The following is a 22,012-nucleotide window of genomic DNA, read 5'->3' as shown; positions in this document are numbered from 1 at the left end:
AGCCCCGTCCTCCGGCCTCCCCCGCGCCTTCCCCCACGCGGGGTCCCAAGTGCCCTGGTGGGATCTTTGTGCTATATACATCTCTACACATTTTTTTTAGAAAGTTGAGCCTGTACAAGCTGAGGGAGGTTTGGGGGTGGTCCAGCTGCAGGGAGGATTTTAGGGATTGAGCTGTGCCCCTCGTAGGTTTGGGGACGGACGGGAGAAACCCCGGGCTGCGCCCACCCCGTGGCTGGTGTGCTGCCGGCTGCAGGGGTTGAGCGTCGCCTTCCCGAAGGTTTTGCCAATATCCGCGCTTGCGCTCCTCAGGGCTGTTATGTSGGGAGACGTCCAGTCGACAGGAGTTTTACTGAGCCCTTTGGTTTCAGTGAGGCCTCGTGGCAAGGAGGTCCGTTTCAAGCCTCTCCTGCGTTACGGCAGAGAGATAGAAGTTCCTTTGATATGTTTTGAAGGAGCTCGAATTATGCCAATAATTGTTTGAATAAAGTTATATGTATTTTTCCCGTCTGTGCTGGACCTCATCCACCCCTACTCAGAAACATCTGTCTGCTTCATAGTGACTCTYTCTACAAGGTTCAGTTTTAAAACAGATCCTGTCCCCAGGTCACAGAATACCATTCGTCGTGTCTCTTCTTTAACTCCAAATTGGAAGATTTGACTACAGTGCTAGTCTTCCCTGTAGCAAGCTTTAGATGAAAAACTGGATAAACACAGTGAATCAGCAGGACTTGGTCACTGCATCCTCCAGGACTAGAGCAGCTCGTCCAAGCTCGATTGAGACCTCAGCTCTCTGCCATTAGGTACATTAGCTTAYATATTTGTAAATATGTCATGTCACATTTCCTTGGGGTTTGCAAGCTGTGTAGGTAGCTGATGGTGTACATATCCCAGATGTATAGCGATGAATAAGACAGTGGATAGCTGGGAATCACAGAACCAGCTACACTTCTGAAAGCTGCAAAAGGTGGAGAGAAAACCCAAATGATTTGTTAGGCAAATCATGTAAATGTAAAGCAAAAAGTTTTTGTGAAAGGCAATTCCTTTACAATTTGTCACCTTGCTTTGGCAGTTTTGTGTCACTCGAGGTAGAGATACACTTTCAATACTGCTTGAAGGTTCCTTTCCCACTAACAACAGCAAACTGGAGCAGAACTAGCAGAACTGAATACACAAGCAGTTCTTACGTGCTTGGTACCAAGTCACCCATCTTATTTTAAATCCCTAAAGATGTGAGGTAACCAGACAGACTTTTGACTGTAGTGGATGAGAAGCTCTTGCAATTGTATTTCACTTAGAGTGAGCTCTGGCAGCAGTAACTTGCAGCTAGTGGATGATGATGAACAGTATGGCTTCGATTGATCTTACTGTCTCTATCATTGACAGAAGTAAGTCCTGTTCCAGAAGCTTTTTACAGTATTTTCTAAAAAAAAAAAAAAAAAAAAAAAAAAAATAGGCCAAATCCTTAACTTGGAATTGTTAATGAAAGACTCCATTACTTGTTTTACTTTGCTCCATCTCCCATAAAAATCAAAAAAGCCAATCCAAAGGTAAAACTTTTGAATGTGTAGAAATTTTAAGTTTAGTCTACAAACCAACAAATTATGCATATGTTTAAGTTAGGCTGCCCACAAATCTTCATCTTGATCTGAAAAAAGAAACGTTTTTCGTGCTTAAGATCCTGTCTGGTAACTTAGAGTTTGGAGGTCCTCAAGTTTGTGTAAGCTTAAGTTATTTTGTTATACATTTAAATATTTCTGAAAGTTCAAGAATACATACCTCTTACAAAACTGAAACCTTAAGCTAAACTCAGGAATAATAAAGGGGAGAGTTGAGTATTAACTGTAAGAAGTGTTGCATTTCATACTGAATGTTCGTATCTCCATATCTATTTGGCTAGGGCGTGTTGCTGTAGATAGGATAGCTCGTTGGAAGCTACATATGTGCTGATTGGTTGACCAATTTTTTGTTCTACTTCATCAGATGCCTGCTGCCTGATAAATGGGTAAGCAGCTAGGTTASAATTGCTTTTCTACTGGTAGGTATATTGATTTGCATTTCTAGCCACTCATCAGCTTTTACAAATCCCAGAATATTGAGATCCACCATTAAATTTTCTTGAAGTTTGTCAATAGGTTCCTGTTTGTGTTTGTGGTGGAACAGATGGACAACTAGCACAATCACATCAGCTTCTTCTCCCTAGGAAATGGGGAAAACAAAATACAGCTTGATATCTGTTTTGTTATCCATTCTATGTGTCACATGGAAGATTCATCAGAAGATGATGAACRCTTGCACTATGATTTACACTTGCACCTAAATTTTGAGATAATACCTGTTCATGGCTGTATATCCACAACTATTGATACATTCCTCTACATTGAATTTCTGTTGAAGTTGCAATCCTGAGTTTGTTTAGAAGTTGTATTTGTGAAATCTTACCTTATCATATGATTTCCACTCTAGGACTAGGACTAAAATGAAGTGTCTACAGTCATTTTTGTCTGCTGAAATAATATACAGTACATCATATAAGGAAAAGCTCTTAGGAAGGATTCCCAACATTATGTTGGATATAAGAGGTTTCCTTTAATTCTTAAAAAATGTATTTGGTTTTACAGATTTTTACAGAATCATGTTCTCATTGTTTTTCTAAGCTGAAACACTTTAGAATAGCTGTCTTCCCTAATCAACAGTGTTTTTTTTTTGATAAACAAACTTTCACTGAGGTGAGCCATTCATCAATTCATGTGAACATTATTGGAGCACTGGCATTCTGAAAGAATAACAAATCTGTAATACTGATCTCAAGCCTGTACTAATCACAGCTCTGGTGTTTATTTTCTTCCAATCTAATACCTCATCAGATTGAAAATTAAAATAACAGTATTTATACCAGAAATGCTACAGAAAATGATTCATTTCTTTTTTTTTAAAAAAAAGCACTATTTCTCTCCTTTCCTTGATATTGACATATTCAGTACAAAGACAGTGTGAATTTGTCAATGACAGTTCCATTTGTGAAGTGGCTGATTGGGTCCTAGTCCAGGAATGTGTTCTGCAGTATCAAATACCCATATTTGCATGGATTATAACTATTTTCAATTCAGCTTGCAAGATCAGACATTGACACAGGACTGGATGTGGCAGGAGTTAGTGTGAATGGAGGATGCTTTGTTCTACACATTCCTCTATCCTTCACAGAGACAAGCCTAATGCCAGGATATGATCTCATCCCTTTCTGTACCTCTCACAACAGTTGTTCCCCATTGAACTGAGAGAAAGCAATGCCTTTGCTCCAGAGCATACCTTTCCACTATTTGTAATAGAACATGGGAGGCTTCTTTCATGATATCTTCTAAATTTTCTCAGCCTGTACTCCACAAATGCCAGAAGATGATCTCAGCTATAACTCCAAAGAACAAAGAAAAACACATATATCAGTGTTCCTGTGCTTGCAATAAACAAAACRGATGGGTAAGAAAATAAAAATAGCAAATGTTTAAAGTTTTACCTCAGTACTTATTTGAGTTATAAAATAAATTATTGTAACAGTAGTACAGAAGATTTTGGGGGTGAAAAGCTGCAAAGAGTTGGAAAAAAATCCTAGAAGACAGACTCTTGGCTACAAATAATGGATCTACTTAAATGAATAAAGCTATTTGGTACAGATATATATTTGCTTTACACTAAGTCTTGGGAAAAAATAATGATGTTTTGAAATAGATTATGTGGATCAGGACTGAGCTATTTTTAAAAGAGAGAATTTTCATTTATCTGCCACACTAGCATCAAAATACCGCTTGCTTTACCATGTCCATATGAGGACTCCTGTTGTGTTTAATTAGACTATTCTCATGAGTAAGGGTAATGTGATTTGTTCCTGTGCCAGGCTCAGGAAGTACTATTAGCCCTTTTATCTTGAAAAGTAGGATTTCTTGTAAGTTTAAAATGAAAAGCAAGGAAATACAAACTGAAAGGCTATAACAGCATCTAAACTTACCCTGCTGTGTATATGTATTGCACCAAATAGTTCCATTCACTGTTTTTAAACTTCCCCACGACAGGGTGCATTAAAGCAGAAGTAAAACCCAAACTCAGAATTTCCTTGGTACTATAACTTTAAACAATTTCTACTTGCTTTCTCTATAGTTGCTGTTCTTTAGTCTTGAAACAGAAAAACATGAATTTTAAAATCATCTTGTATGTACTTCCAGTGAGAGGCAAGTTTTCTCATACTCTGTGCAATTTCAAAAACATTGTAACAGGCCTTCCAGGGAGATTATAAACATCTCAATCATAGTAAAGCATGTGAAGCCAGTATGTGTTCACTAAGTTATTTTGATTTTTATTGCAATAGATTATACACATAATTCAGTTATGAATTAAAAATATTGTAGCTAATAATATCTATAGGAAATTGATAGTACTTAAAACTAAATTTACATTTTTATATCTAGTAAAAAGAAAATAGACATTATGTTTGTTGTAAATATTACTACTAAGAGTTCCTTAAATATAAGCTTTTAGGGTAAAATGAAGGGATAATCCTGGAAGTAATTAAACAGTAACCAGAACCACTTGAATATAATTTAAATATAACTCTTTTATTTTYAAATGAAAATATGTATCCCAATTGTCATTTCCTGTTAAATGGAAATAGTTTTATGGTATGGTATTATGGTGTAATCRAAGTAAAAGGTATGCATGTAAATAACAGGATTCAAAGATGTTAGAGAAAATAGCACAATTTGTTATGGTAACACATAGCTCTTACATTCTTGGCTCTGAAAGAATTTATTCTGTGATTGATCCACCAGTCTTGCTGTAAAGTTTGAGCTACTTCATCAGTTCAGCCATTTTTTTGTCTTTTTCATTGTATATATACTTAACTATAAGAACCTTTTCAATCCTGAAATTACTACAGTAGTTTTTAATATTGAGGTGACCTCTTTGTTAGACCTCTCCATAACTGATTTTTGTTGTTACTATTTTCATGTCATCTTGATCTGTAAATACTTCAGGCTATATTGTTAGCTCTTGTACAATGAGGATTTCTAAACCGGAGGACCTATTTTCTGGACAACAGTATGGACCTTAAGAAAAGTTTTCTTAGTCTCTCATCTCTAGTGTTCCCTACTCTAAGTTAAGCTTCCATTTGTCTACAATATGCCAAGCTGTCAGCTAACTTTAATAGCTAACCTCTGAAGTTATTTTCATCTTTTTGAAGTTCCATTACAGTATGGCCAGTTCACAAGGAGATCAGTCCATACTACCCATTGACAGTTATAACCCTATGCACTAGTACAAGCTGGGGGCTGACCTGCTGGAGAGCAGCTCTGCAGAGAAGGACCTGGGAGTGYTGGTGGATGACARGTTGACYAYGAGCCAGCAAKGTGCCCTTGTGGCCAAGAAGGCCAATGGTCTCCTGGGCTGCATTAGGAAGACTGCTGCCAGCAGGTGGAGGGAGGTGATCCTGCCCCTCTCCTCAGCCCTGGGGAGGCCTCATCTCAAGTACTGTGTCCAGTTCTGGGCTCCCCACTACAAGAGAGACATGGAGCTACTGGAGAGAGTCCAGCGTAGGGCTACGAGGATGATCAGAAGGCTGGAGCACCTGCCCTATGAGCAATGGCTGCGAGAGCTGGGCCTCTTCAACCTGGAGAAGAGAAGACTGAGGGGGGATCTCATCAATGTGGACAAGTACCTGAAGGGAGGGTGTCAAGGGGATGGCCAAACTCTTTTCAGTTGTCCCGTGTGACAGGACAAGAGGCAATGGGCAGGAATTGAAGCACAGGAAGTTCCGCCTGACCGTGAGGGGGAATTTCTTCCCTGTGAGAGTGACGGAGCACTGGACCAGGTTGCCCAGAGAGGTTGTGGAGTCTCCTTCTCTGGAGATCTTCAAGGCCTGCCTGGATGCAGCCCTGTCTCACATGCTCTAGGTGACCCTGCTGAGCAGGGAGGTTGGACTAGATGATCTCCAGAGGTCCCTTCCAACCTTACTGATTCTATGATTCTATGAAAGCATTTTTTACAACTAGATTTCTGTTTGCTCTTTTTAGAAAAAAAATAGTTTTCCTTATGACCTTGAAACTGTAAACAGGGCTAAAAGTATCTCAGAAAATGAATTCAGCTCTCTCAAAATGATGGAACAAATAAACATTCTTCTGAGTTTCGTATATAAGAGCTAAATTAGTGTTACTTCTAATGTTTTAATGTGTTTATAGACAATAACTTATAATGAAAATAACAGTGAAAATATTTTCTACAATAGTGTGACAAACTAATCATTGCTATTATATCTGTGTATTTATTGAAGAAAAAATAAATTCATTGGCAAGTTATATTTATTTTGTATGCTTCTCTATGTTTGTGCTTAAACTACTTGAAGCAAATAAATACTTAGRAAGGATGCTGGTCAAAAACCTTTTTCTAGATGTTGCATTATGACCAACAATGGCAGACAAAAATTACAGCAAGTTCTMATGTCTCATTACAAGCATTTTCCCAAACAGATACGATTAAATTACAGCTTTACTGATCTAACATTTATAGTACACCAAGGAATAGAGATGGAAGGAAGATTTAAAATTGGCAGTTTAGTTTATGTCAACAATGTATATATATTTGAAGGTCTAACTTTATCATCTGTAAATGCTTAACAATTGCTGAAATATCATTGAGATTATCATCAGGATTCTGCAGTAGCTATGAGTATTATTTGACATTGTCTTCCTAAAATATATTTTAGCTTTTACGTCTATAACTGTAGAAATAGTTAAAAAGAGAACACCCAACAAAACAGTCTTTATTATATTCCTGAAATGCCATTGACTTCAGTGAAGTATCATAAAGGAAACTAAGAGCAGGATTTGTCAAATATGATTTGTTTTGTTATTTGTTTGCATACATTGAAAAGAAAATGTGTTACTTAGGATAACACATCCTAAGACATTAGGATGTCTTTTCTCCTTTGACATCCATGGCAAAAAAAAAAAAAAAGAAAAAAGAAAAGAAAAAAAGAAAAGAAAAAAAAAGAAAAGAAAAGGCCATGTATGAAAGAGTTATAATACACAGTTTCCTTCTCCAGCTCAAGTTCTAAGTGTTATTTTGCCTTACTTTCAGGATTACCCTTCATGATATTTTATTGATTTTGGCTTAAACATTTGGATCTATGACTGTAACAGAAGGGATATGAGGAACAGCAGGGAAAAGGACATGTTTATGTACATTTRCAATTGCATGGAGAAGGTAGGTCAATATTATTCTGTCATCATTCCAATAGGGTTTATGTTTAAGGTCATGATCTTGAATTAATTGTTCTGCATCTTTCCTGAAGTAGTACTTAAAATTGGGCTTGGTACTTCGGTTGAGACCTTACAGCACTCTGTAGAGTGGAAAGCAGCATGGTGGGGAGCAAGTGTATTTTTAAAGAAAAAGTACCAATGGTGTTTGTTTTTGTTGCTGCAACCTGACATTGTTGACTCTTACTCAACTGCGATCCGCTGTTGCCCCTAGATCCTGTCTTATAGAAGTACAAACAAACTGGATGAGCCACATCCTGTATTTGTGCAACTTAGTATACTTTCTAAAAGTAATACAAAAGTCACATTTGTGTCTGGTGAGTAACGTCCTGATTTTTTTCAGATCATTCTTACAGTTTGTCAAGATCATTTTGAATTTTAATTATGKCCTCCGGTGTACCCGCAATCCTTTCTAGCGTCATGTTGTTTGGCGATCTAATAAGCACACACTCTATTCCTTCGTCTGAGTCATTACTGACAGCGTTGTGTAGTATCAAGCTCAGTCATCCCTGCAGAAGCACACGTGACACGTGGGGACAGTGAGCCATCAGCAGCTCTTCATTTATCTTAAAATAAAAGTTGCATAAAAACCATGTTTCCAAGTTTTTCTTTCAGAATAAGATCAAAGATATTCTCAAAAGCCACACTGAGGTTGAGATGCATGACATATAGAATATTTTAAGCTGAAAGAGTCCTTGAAAGTTGACCTTGTCTAATTCTCCATTCTTTCTGGCCCCTCAACCCCCAGTCTCTAAGTGGGATCAAGTTTGAAGTTAGATGCAACATTAAATGTGGCTCAGATTGCTGAGTGACCTTGTTCCATCATGTTCTGAATATTTGCAGTGATGAAAATATCACAGCCTCTCTGATAATCTTGTTCTGATATTCAAACAAGATCATGTTCATGGTGATTTTTTTTTCTTACRTACTTCACTGAAATTTCCCTTGCTGCAACTTTTGTTCATTGCTTCTTGTCTTTTCACTGTGCACATCCAAGAAGTCTGGCTCCATGTTCTCTATTTCCACCCATGATATAGCTGAAGACAGCAAATAGCTCTCAGTTAGCTTTCTCTTCTTCAGCTTTCTTGGCCTCCCCTTGTGTCTTGTGCTCAGGCACTGTAACAATATTGACTGTCCTCCACTGAACCTGCTCCAGCAGTCTGTCAATGTGTTTCTTTTCCTGGGAAACCCCAAATTTACAGAGTTCTTCAAATGTAATCTCGCAAGTGCCAGCTAAAGGAGAATAATCATTTGAACTCACACACTGGCTACACTCTTAACACGACCCAATTTGTAGTTAAGCCTACATTGTGCACTGTTTATTTGTGTTAATTTTGTKTCCAAATGATCCTGACCCTGACCTGGGCTTGCTGGCTTGGCTTCATGGCTTGATATCAGACATGACAGCATCTGAATCAAAAGATCATTCTCAGTGCACTCTAGAAAACTCCTAGATTGCTTGCTCCCTACCATGCTGCTCTTCTGGCATATATATAGTGGTTAAAGACACCCATGGGTCTGCAATCACTAGGCTTCTTTCAGTTGTTTTAAAGAAAACTGCATCCACCTCCTGTTCTTGATGGGGCAGTCTGTAGTAGATGCTCATCACAGCTTTCCCTTGTTGTCTTCCTCCTTGATCCTGGTACATGAGCTCTTGATTGGCTTGTTACCCTTTCCATAGCATAGCACAGTGTTTTCTGACATCTTGTCTATGTAGAAAAGAGCACGTCCTTCTTGTCTCCCAGCCTATCCTTCATAAAGAGTTTGTATCCTTCTTTTTCTGCACTCCAGCCATGTGAGCTATCTCACTGCACCTCTGTGATTCCCAGAAGGTCACTACTTTTGGAACTGTCTATGGACAGTCCTGTTTGTTTCCTATGACAGTCTTGTTTGTTCCCTATGCTGCAATGGGAGATCGAGATGCTTCCCTTCCCACTTGACCTGGATCAACAGTTGTGATGCTTTCCTAGGGAAAGAGTGAACCTGGGGTTAGGGTTAGCTCAGTTGGTTAGAGTGTGGTGCTAACAATGCCAAGGTCATAGGTTTGATCCCCATATGGGCCACTCGTTTGGGGTTGGACTASATGATCTCCAGAGGTCTCTTCCAACCTTACCAATTCTATGATTCTGTGAATTTGTTGTCCTTCAAAACTCTTCCTTCCTGTCCCCTCTTCTTCAACTTCTCTTCAGGCTTTGGGCTCTGTCCACAGACAAGCCTAGTGTAAAGCCCTCCTCATGATATGAACAAGCTTCTTGATAAAGGTGCTCCGTTTGATCTGATAGATGCCAGCTCTCTGCAGTTGTTTTCATTCCTCAGAGAGTGCTGTGGTCATAAAAGCCAAAACCCTGCCTACAAAACCAGCTGCTAACCCACAAAATACTTCCATTCATACTCTAGTTTGTCTGGGATTCTGTGCCCTTCCATCTACATCCCAGAACCCTATAGTCTGCCTTGACAGTGTTATTGGAGCCCAGAAGAACGATAATAGTTTGAGGGCTGGGCAAGCACATGGTAGTCTCACATCCAACAACAGCAACATCTCAGATACAATCCCCTGGTAACAAACCTCCAAATATGACAAGTCCCATCAGCAGATTGGTACATCTGTCTCCTACAGAAAGCAGTCTCCAACCACGGCCACCTCTTAGTGGCACTCTTTCAATACACAGATCATCTGTGTCCTTTGATGGACCTTGTTCTTCTTCCTCCATTGCAAGGGTGCTCCAGTTGCTAACGTGTAGTTACAGAAAAAAATATTTTTGTGTTAACAGAAGTTSCAAGTGTTTCCATCTTCTACCCACTCAAATGTAGCCTCTGCTGACCTCTGAAAGGTCTCCATGAAGAACCTGTAGATCTGTAGAGCAGGATCTATAAAGTGGACATATAGATCCAAACCTAGGCTATCTGCTCACTTTCTCCCTTATCTCATTTACATGATGGCTCAATGATTCAAACAGAGCACATCTCATACAGATGACACCACCATCACTTTCAGCTCAGTTTTACATAGAAGCAACAGGTGCTTCCTTCAGCCCAAGACTTGGATGGCCAAGTCCTCTTTTAGGAACTCAGTCTAGGTCAAGATGTCTGTTGTGCCAGGAGCAGTCACTCCAGCTGACACTAGGGATCACATACTGTGATATGCTGCCATCATCATTGTAATCCTACGCAGTCCCAGAAGGAGTGTCCGAGCTCCCTCCTATGTGAACTACTTTATTGACTGTGGAGTTTCTGTTTCCATACTGTTTGCGGCATTCCTGGCCAGGGGCATTCCCTAGGTGTTAGTTATAAAAGCAGCTCAGCACAGCACTGTTTCCCTCCCACATACACTAGATGCCCTGCCTGGCAGGAAACTTCTCATGTCATTTTTTTTCTCCTTGCTGTGACACACTCAAGGTGTAAATGCTAAGTAAGGTTTCTGTAAATTACTACTATATGTTGATGAAAGGAAAAACACAACTTCTGGGCATTTTATGTTGGTCTGTAAGACAGAAATGTTAGAGAAAGAAGCTTTGAAAATTTCTCCAATAGATACATCCCTACCTGAAGTTGCTCTTGAAAGGATTTAATCTCTACCGTTCAGTCCTCACTCAGTGCAAAAAAGAGGGCAGAAAGAGAAAAGTAGGGAGAGTTTTTAGTAAGGTAGATTGAACTTCACTGAAGCTATTTACACACTTCTGTAATGTGGCAAGTTTGTCTTGAGTTTCACAATTATTTACCATTTTCTTCATTACAATATCCATTTTTCAGCAACCTATTTGCAAATTTACAAGTTTTTTGTATGTTAAAGTCCATTTATTTATTAAGACACCCAGTGAACATGGAAAAGTCTCCAGGAAAGCCCTGTCTTCCAAAATGTCTCAGAAGGACTGTAAAAGTTACTGCAAGATATTCTAATGTATCATTTGAATATCAGTAGGTGATCAAGCAATTAGGCTGTCATAATATGAAAGCACAAGGGACTTGCTTGGCAAACTTAACTTGGGCATTTCTGGACTGTAAAATGGTCCTTTCTATGGTTTATTTGTTATTTTATTGGTTAAATGGAAGGTACCTTTTAGGAATATATTAGTATAACTCATTCTAGATAGGACTTTATCTTTAAAGTTTGTTTAAAGTTCTTTTTTTTCTAACGTTGAAATAACTCCAACCGATTTCTGTTTATACAAACATGAAACTGTAGTATAGCACTGGGCTATTTTCCCTACAGGTTATAAAGACCTGGCAAGTAATAACTGAGTCRCAATGTTTGAACAGTGTCATGTAATATTTGATTCTTCAGAACTGTCAGTCTCACTGTGCCTTGTACACAGAGCATCCTCAAGGTTTGCATGTTTAAAAGAAGGACCCATCAAAACTTAAATTTTTGACTCATTTCTTGAATAGCTATTGGTTTTTTATTACTCTCTACACAGTTCAATTACTTGCAGTTTCACAGTTTCCAACTTCAGGTGGATACATGAATGCCATCTTTAACTTCTTTACAGATAATTTGCAATATATTTGGCTTTGATGTGGCTACGAGGGAAACGACAATCTTTACATCAGCTTTTAACCTCAGTGTTCAATCTGGATATTGGTTACATACATAGTCTTTCTTTTCATGGATTTTTTTCTACTGTTTAACAGAAGAGCCTAACATCATAGTACAGTAATTTATTTCCACTTTTCTTTTCTTTGAAGAATCATCTTTTCCCTATTCCTATCTCGCTTTCTTGTGCATAACACTAACTGTGGGAGTTGATATCACCACAATGGGGTTATCTAACCTGTATCTTTATATTTTCACAGAGGCAAACAAAATTATAACTGTTTTAATCTTCTAAGATTGCCCTTCCACTCATATAACATACCTATTTTTTCCCCAGAATTTTGTAATTTTTGGTTTTTAAGATGCATTAAAAGTTTAGATAATCTGTTCATTACATACTACATGCAGAATATTGGGCTTACTCATATTCCAAGTAAGCTCATTTGAAGTGATTCTTGGCCTCCTGAAATGCAGTTTTAGCAAGCTCAGCCTGAGAAGGCTTTCCTTTCAAACATAGTTAGCTCAGCTTGTGAATGGTTTGCACAATCAATTAGACTTTCTTTTTTTCGTACTTAAAAGCAAACATAGAGTCATTACTAATACAGTCAATCTTTTGGCTAGGTGTTTCTTTAGCAAAACTGATAAAAATCCGATTTTGGCTTGCTGATGATCCAAGACATTCTGATAGATATTTCACATTTACTGTCTATTTGCTCTGCCTTCTGGTCTCAGACAAGTGCCTTTTCAGAAGTTAATTTTGCTCCAGCATCCACTTTCATTCTTAACACAAGCACTGCAAGGTGGGGCAGATGACTTCTAATCTTCTTTTTTATCCCTGTGAGTTGTTCTCTGAAATTCAGTGATTGACCAAACCCATTGACAGACTTACTGTTGTGTTCTGCCTACTGTTAAGTCCAGTGATTACTACTGAATGATTCAGATCCTCTGTGAGTTTTGTCTCTGTGCATTGTCAACAGAGAGCAAGTGTCTAACAAAAAGTGGCTCAGAAGATCAAATGGGATACCTCTCTTTCTTTCTTGTTTGAGGTAACTACCTCTGTGTGTAATTGCCTCCAAAGGTGGGTAAGTGCTCTCATAGCCTGTGTGAAGAGCTGACTAGATATGAAACAGTGAATATGAGGATGTATTTGAATGAGTGCTTAAATAAGGGCTGCACAGTAAGCCTCTCCATTCACAATGAAGTTCTCTTCAGCAGCTAGAACATGGGAGTCTCTTCCTTGAGAGCCAACCTCTTTCTCATTGAACTAAAAAGTCAATGTCTTCTTGTTTATTCTTTCTACACTCCCATTGAAATTACACTTCTTTCTGTATAAAGGTCCAGCAGAAAGCATAGACACAATCCCATTATCTTATTGTGCCTGCATAATGGCTGAGGCAGTATTTTTGGAAGTGGGAACCAAGGGTTCAACAAAATCGGGTTAAGAAACTGCTGTTTATTAAATAGATTATTATGCAAAAAGGGACTGCTGCCAGCACAGCTGTCTGCATAGGATATAAAAAACAGTATCCACTGTCTCCTCTTTGGCTTTTGATGTAAATGTACTGTAGTAAAATCAAAGCAATCTTACCTGTTGCTTAGACTTGAGTATACCGTCTTATAGATTGGACTCATTCAGATATTTAGATGGTGTTGTGTGTTATATATGTGTATAAAGTTCAGTATGAAGTTTAGATTCTCAAGAGCTGACCTCAGGAACAGAAAATGGTCCTTGGCTCATTTTATATAGCATTATATAAAAACAGATATATTATATATATAGTATCTAGTACAGATAGCCCTTGTTACTTTAGAGAACTTGCTGTTTCAAGAAGACATCACAATTGACAGCATTTCTTAGTTCCAAAGTCGAGGAACTTAGCAAGTTCTGAAGTCTCAACTGCTGTCAGATAATTACAACCTCACCACTCTTTTTTTCATCACTATTTATAAGTAATTTTCAAGACATGATTTTAGAAGATGAAGTCAGCTTACTCCATCTGGAAATGGTAAGTACCCCATGAATTTCAAGACAAAGCCTTCCGATTCTCACTAATTTCAGAGTCCAAAAATAAAAACAGCATAGAACTCCAGTCTAGATTTTTAATATTTCAAATGTTTTACTTATTGTTTCAAATTTAGGATTGGCATGTTCTCTTTTAATCCAGTAGACTGGTTCTCTGCTCTCAAAATCCTCTGCCCTTATGCTGTAGAACAGTTTGTACAGTTTGTGGTATGTATACTCCACCAGCAGGCAGAGCACTGCCTTTAAGTTTGTACTTGGTCTATTTATCAAGGTTGCTTAAAGGACTCAACTTCTTACCTGTACTTCTCAGACTAAATGCTGAATTCTTGGATTCGTAGATCCTTAGTACCTATTCTGTTCTTCACTTTTCCTTGCAGACTGATTTCCCGGTAACTCAGAGGATAAATGTATTCCTGAGCTCATATTGGTTCTTGCTAGACAGATTTATATGAAAGCGTGTATATGCTTCAGTTTGGTTCTTCACTGCAGCCGTTTTACCCCCGATGAATGAATCCCTCCCTCAATGTCTTCTTGTATATGTCCTTGTCAAGCCAAAGCACAGCTTTACATCCTGGATATATTTAAACTACATTTTTTTTTCTTCTTCCTGGAGAGATCTAGATTAGAGTTGGAATTACATTTCCACCAAAACTGTTGGTGACATTTTCAGAATGGCAGGTATCTTCAAAGAGTCTGAGTGGGCTTCAAACAACATATGTTCATGCTGTTTTAGTGATGAAGTATACCCTAGAGTGTATAAGATGTTATATGAATTGAACTCATACAATCTCTGCTGCAATCTTTTTGAAAACCTCTCCATGATTGAGATTTGCAATAACATATAGCATCCTATCTGTAATTTGATACGACATTGCGCTATTTTGCAATCCCTAGCACAGATAAAAAATTTGGTAGAGAGCTCTTTCTGTTGATGCTACAGAAGGCCTCTCACTCATCTCCGCAAATAACACTGCTTGCAACTCACCAAGAGTTTCTACTCTGTCCAAGAAGAAAGAATAATTTATTTTGTTGTAAGTAAGCTTTTCAAGCCTGTGTTCTGTCTTCACAAATTGGAGTTCTGACAATTAGAAGTTTTAGTTATTGAAAAAATGGGAGGCTGATAAAGTTACTATGCCTTTTATTAGTTTATTAGACAGGAATTATGTTTCTCATACCTGGGATACAAATGCACAAACAGAGTTTATAAACCCCACATCCCAGTTACTGCAAGGTAAGCAGTTTTTTGCCTTTCCAAACATTATTGAGCATATCAAAATATACTGTTCTCTACATAGCTATTAGAAAGAAATTTAAGGATGGATTTTCAAATATAGAGTCACAGTTATTCATGTAGTGCTTTAGGTGATTTACTTGTCTAGACACAACACAATTGAGCAAAGAACTTCTTAAACAAAATGTAAAATCCTTCAAATGCAACAATTTCCTCCAGAATACACAGAATTCTACATTACAGTCAAAGTGCTGAATATTCTTCTTAGCGGAAGTACCATATTCATTTTCAACTTTTATTTTTATTGTTCTTATTTATTCTTGTTAATTTTTTTCAGATTTGTGGCTCTAGCTTATCGCATAACTCAAGTGTTAATATACTCTGCCCAGACGAGTACTATTATATGGCTGTTACATACATTACAACAAAGAACCATTATATTCTTTGTTGATATCTAGTTTATTTATATTTACTCATGACAGAAATATAATTCTGAACCACACAAATTGTGCTTATGTCTTTATTTCATATATTACTGTTACTGTTATTGTTAAATTTTCCCTTTGTCTTCTCTTGTTATCACTTTTTGTAGTATCTGATTATAGTTTTTGTCTTTGACCAAATTTCAGGATAATCAGGAGAACAGTATTTTTCCCTTGCTTGCACAATGCAAATGCAATAGGACCCTGGTTAAAAATGTGGCTTCAGAGTACTACTCAGTAACTATCTTTAAAATTTACTTTTTTGTCAAATTATAAGAGAAATGATGCACTAGTACAATGAAACAAGTTATCCTAGGTAAAAACAAGATTTCTCAGCTTATTTATCAAACCTGCTGTGGGAATATCACTTTTAATGAATCCAGAAGAGAACTTCTGTAGCTAGAAATATGTTTATTGGACTGAGAATTTTCACTAAATCATCAATAGCATTTTCTTATGATAAAATTAAAGAGATGGAAGAAAATTAAAATAAATGAACTGTAATGTTCAGATTGTACATCAGTGAATGTGCTATTGACACGTGTACAGACAGGTTCTAATGAAAGCTGGTACTGTGCAAGTTGCCTCCTAAATATTCCTATTTATTGGTGATAGTGAGTCTATAAATCTTTGTAATACAAGATGTTATCACAAGCAAGTGCTAGGTTAAAACAAAGCTAGATAGCTGTGTTCTATCTGAATTTCTATCTGTCATCCACCTAGAAAAAGCAAATAAAGTCTGGAAAAAAATGTCAAAAAGGTATCCCTGCGCTCTTAATCTTCCCTCCCCACAAACCCTAAATTGTCTTACATTAAGAGCTAGATTTTTAATTTATAAATATCAGCATTTCAATGGAACTTCACTGAAATCAGTATAATACATTGCAGTGGATAGGAATCAGGTCCAAGAGCTTTTCTGTAGTAATCTGATAATACAAATGTAATTAGATGATAAAGAATCTTGAGGTGTCTTGAGTGTAAACATTAAACATTGATCACCTGATGATTTAATTTACGAGCATAAATATATTTTAAGACAATGCCTTGAACTTAGCTACAACACTGACATAAAAAAGAAAAGCAGGATTAAAAAGTCATTAACATTTCTCTGAGTAATGTTGGAGAAGAAATTCTAAGGCCAGATCATCAATAACAACAGGAAGAAAAATGTACAAGCAACAACTGCATCACTGGAAGCAGCACAACATTCCCTTTTCATCTCTTTACTTTCCAGGCCCTACTAATACATATTTCTTCCTATACAATGTCAATAATATTGTGATAATTTTTAGGAAAATGGAAAATCCTTGGGTTGTGAAGTGATACTGGCTGCCTTCTTCTCCTGTGGTACTATACTAAATAATTAATAATAATTAATGAATACATAATTAATGAATAAATAATTAATGGATACATTTATTTATTGAATTATCAAGCTACTTCAGCATGTCTGGCAGAGCATAAATGTTTCAAAGACAAAAACAATAAATAAGCTTGGACAATAAGCTAGGAATTGCTCATACAGAAAACTCAACATACCCAAAATATTTGTTTATGGACATAGGCATTTTTTTAAATGCCACCTGTTATTTCTTCCACCAAGAACGAATATTAATTTCCTCTAAGCTAAGCTTCCAAAAGATTAGATTTAGAATAAAATTTGCTCAAATGAATGATGAATTTCCCTCAAAATGAAAATAGCAAAACAAGGAAATGAGTTAAGCCAACATTCACATCCAAAAGATATCAATCTCCAAGTATTAGTCCATAACTATTATATTAAACTCTGTGTTCAGTGCACACCTGGAAATCTTCATATGTTTGGTACCAACTTTCTAAGTATATATTTCAAAATAACTTATCATTAGCTATAATAAGCCTCCTACAATTTTATTATCTGTACCTAACATACAAAAGAATAACAGAAAATGATGAAGATGCATCATTTTAAAAAGAAAGGGCTTCAACTACTTCTTGCATACAGACTTCCACTAGTATGTTGTGTGCACGTTAGAGGTGGGATTTGTCTTGTCTGACTTTAGATACCTGAATCTTGCTCAGCCAAGGACATAGTCTGACAAGCATTTTTTTTGCTGCTAGTGCTGACTTGAACAGGTGCTATCTGCACTGCATGCGTCTGTCTCCATACTGTCACCTGAATTGCACTCTGTTTGTAGAACCTCTCTTTGTGTATCAGTTATGACTGTTGTCAAGCTGGAAATGCTTTTGAGATAAACATTCATGAAATAATGGTTTGCCTCAAAGGTAGTCACCTCGTGCTCCTTCTGTAACAGGAAGAAACAGGCACAACTAGAAGATTATTCATTATACCTGTTTCAAAATACGATGACTTGCTCTTTGCGTCTTTGAGTCTGTCTCTCTCCATTGGACCAAAAGGGAGGCATATGATGGTGCTGAGGGGAATGGCTGGTGTCACTGCTCTATCACCTCTGAAAGGTCAAGGAGACTGTGGCATGGAGGTTCCTGATGGAGAAAGGCTAATGTTGCACTGGTCTTCAAAAATGGCAAGGATAATCCAAGGAACTTCAGAAGTTCCTGAGAAAATAAAGAAGCAAGTCTGTTTGGAAGCTACTTCTGGGCACATAAAGGAGAATGTGGTGACTAGGAATAGCCAGCATGGATTTGCTGTTGGTAAATCTCACCTGCTTTTCAAGACTTGACTGGGCAAAGCACTGTGCATCCTGGTCTGAATTCAGTATTGACCCTGCTTTGAGCTGGAGGCTGGACTAGAGACCTCTCAGGATCACTTATAAACTGAATTATTCACTGATTCTATGCTAGTGACTGTATTTCAGCTGAGGAGGAGGATGAGGGGGAATAGTGTCTGAGGGATTATGATTCTTTACACTATCTGATTCTGTTTGCATGAAGAAAATGAGGAAGTATTTTAAAAATTCAGGACACATATTAAGTAATTTTGTCTTAGTTTGATATTTACAGAACTTTAAGAAATGTCAATTTACTCAATATTTCCAAATAAATATTTTGGTTATATTCATAACTCAGAAAAAGAAGCCAGTGAAAAACTATTATTATTTCATGTTGGCTAACTCTTGTGTGCTCTCATTTGACTGCTCTAGTCTTTTATTTGACTAGTCCAAGGTAGTTTGTGAAATTTCTGCTTAAACATAAATTAGCTACTGGAATAACTTTTACTGAGAATAAGGCAAAGGTCAAAACTTCAGAAAAATTGTATTACAATTCTGTGGTAATTTTTTCTGACAACAATTATGTTGTAGTTGCTGTGCTTACAATATGTAATTTTGTATTCCCCCCCTGTGGATTAATTTGCAGAAGAAGAAATTTAACTTAGTTTAGATAAGATCTCAGAACAGATATTTATGGAATGAAAAGTTTTACAAGCTTCACATTCCAACTTTGACATCATTTACAGCTTATTGAACTAGTAAAAATTAAACTTAAAAAAACAGAGAAAAATGAAGAAATCCTTTTAAGGGCTTGCCTATGCCCATATGTCCAAAAGCTGATATCCCTAGTTAAGCAATTAAGTCTATATTTAGGTAGCTATGAGTGAAAGTCATTAAAGTAATCTCTTCTAACTTAATGTGTGGAAGCAGAACCTCTAAGTCTGGGCCAGCCAGTCACCATCTGTTCTATTCATAGACAACTGAGAGAAAGAACTATTTGTTGAGAATGATGTATGTAAGCTTTCTGAGATGCCTAAGGATGGCTTACTGGAGATGCATTCTCTCCATTAACTATAAAGAACATCTGTGGTTACTAGCTCTGACTGAGACACTTTACTCTTGCTGAAGGTAGAGCAGATTACTTGTACTGCAAGCAAACAATCTGAATTTTAGAGACTTTCAGCATTCTGACCTCTCAATGGCTGCAAGTGTCCAACAGCTCTGAACAGTCAGGTTAAGAGATCTATGCTTAATAATATGAGACTTTGCCCTATAGTACCCATCATAAGCCCTCTAGTGCCATTTTGAATCGTCCACAATGAATCCTATGTCACCTCTTTTAGAGAACTATTCATGGCTGATTTATTCTTACTGTTCACTTGGGTTCTTTTTATACAGCTTTCCTGTTTCGCTAAGGTAGACTCTTTAAAACAACTCCAGCTACCCCTTCTATCCCTTTTGTTTACACTTTTCTGTATTTTCTGAATGCATTTTTACATCTTCACTACATGTGGAAAAAGTTACCTTTCAACAACATGTTATCACACCATCTTATTCATTTGTTTTTCATCTCTGAAATCTCCCAATTTTATTAAAATCTCTATAGTGTTAAGATTGGAATGAATTATTCTAGATGATTTCTGACAATGCAAAAAGAAGAGAAAGCTCATCCTTCTTTTTTTGAATGTGATGTGTCAAAAATCAGTGTCAAAAATCATTGCTAATGCAGAGTTAAGTCTTCCTGGTTATATCTCATGTCCTTCCAGAATATAGCAAAACTGAAACCTTAGAAAACAACAAAAGTACAGAGTTAAGATACAGGCAAATGCAAATTTAATTTTTCCTTCCATTCAATGCCAAAAATAACAGCAATACTTGAATTTTGATTTTTTTCAGGTAATGTAGGTATTGTGGGTATACAAAATTTAATAGCCATTTTCTGATGAGGCATTGTGTAAATGCTGATCTATAAAGACAGGATTGACTTGCATCTGTTTGACATTCATATGAAAACATCTTCCAGAAATAACTATGCTTTTGTTAAATTTTACAACCTCTGCATCTTTTCTTAAAGACAGACCTCTAACACCCTATTTCACTTCGCCACTGCCTACTTTCCTAATAGGTCTTTACTAATGTAGTCCAGACTAGAAAACTGCTTTGTGCCCCTGTAGCCACAAGGTATAAGACTTGAGTCGAAGATTGTTCCATGTAGCTTTAGAGTTATGTGGCCCTCTCTGATCTTCAGAGAGTGACAGGCAGCTTTGGAAATGCCAACTAAAGATGTGGATCACCCTTTGCAAATACCTCTCCTTGCTTACTACAGAGGCACTTAGCGTCGCTATACACCTCTGGGCACTAAGCATTCCAGCTAAATATATAAAGAGAGGTGAGATGAATCCATGTCTCTTTGAACTAAATAGACAGGATCATAGAGAGACAACTATGTTAGCACTTTTTGCATTGATTTGCTGAGAGGAGGAGAAGAGAAAGGTTCATTTTTTCTAAGGAATCAGATTGAAGCTATTGCAATTATATAATTTGCTGCACTATTGTGGATATGTAAATATTCTGAAAAAAATCTCTGTAGTCACCGTCTACACAATCTCTATGATTTCTTATAAAAGGAATAGAAATAAAAAACATAGTATAAAACATATGTAGGGTGGAGTTGCTGAGAGGGCATGGAGAGAAATTACAGATCCTAATTTTCAAAATACTGACAGTTAAATACTATGTTGGTTAAATTAACTAAATGTATGAAAGAGGATTCATTCACTCCTATCGTCTTCTGTAATATGCTGACTGCCTCCTTCTCTACTACTGTATGTAGCTAGTCTTCTTTCTGTCCAGTTAAAGCACTGACAAGCATGCAGATGATCCTAGCTTCCTGTTGTCCTATGCTACCTGCCACATACAACAGGCAGAAATTTTAGAGTGTTTCATATACCCTTTGCCATAGAAGCTGAGATGTAATTCAAGCTAGTTCCTGTGTAGCTATAATAATTCCCCTACTGCAGCCCCTGCTCTTATCTGTATCTGTTCTTATTAATGCATTTCTATTTTCTCCACATCAGACACATTCTCCTCACTCAAATTGTTATATGATTTACATATAATATACATACATATATGATTAACATATATGTTAATCTTTTAWTTCCAAGTTTTCTGAGTTCAAATTGTTAATTCCCTTCTCTCACTTTAAAATCATTCGTCCCAGTCAACTTGGACATTCTCAAAGTGGAGCACAGACATGTCCAAAGTGGCAGGACCTTCCAGTGTCCAGAATTCATCTGGACTTGAAAGCAACAGTTCTGAAGACTTGTAGCCCCTCCCAACAGATAACGAATACTCAGAGAAAGAGGGGCTTAGGTCCTGAGATTCCACCTTACTTGAAGCACAAAGACAGGCTCAGGCTCCAAGGCTGTGATCTAAACCTGGAGAGTCTGAAGGCATTCAATACAGTGTCATGTCGAAGGACAGGGTACACCTACTTCTAACCTAGTAGCAACCTATTCATCTGTGATAAGACAGTGCACGTTCTACTCACAGATTACTCTCTGTTTGTCTTTTTTTCTTTTTTTCCCCCTTTTTTAAGAAGAAAGTGATTAGGTCAGGCAGGATGCTTTGAAGGGTGATTGCTCCTTTTCTGAAGAGCAACTGAGTTTATTCAGGGAGTTTGAAGAGTGCTAATTGTGGCAAAGAGCAGAAGAGGGAAAGAAGGGTGTCACAAAAGGAGGCTGGAAGCCAGTTCAGTGACAGAGAATGGTGAGAG

The sequence above is a fragment of the Rhea americana genome, unplaced genomic scaffold, assembly GCF_003343005.1.
Source record: "Rhea americana isolate MKP2758 unplaced genomic scaffold, rheAme1 scaffold_65, whole genome shotgun sequence".
Lineage (NCBI taxonomy): Eukaryota > Metazoa > Chordata > Aves > Rheiformes > Rheidae > Rhea > Rhea americana.
The sequence above is the reverse complement of the archived record's forward strand: the minus strand, read 5'-3'. Positions refer to the sequence as shown.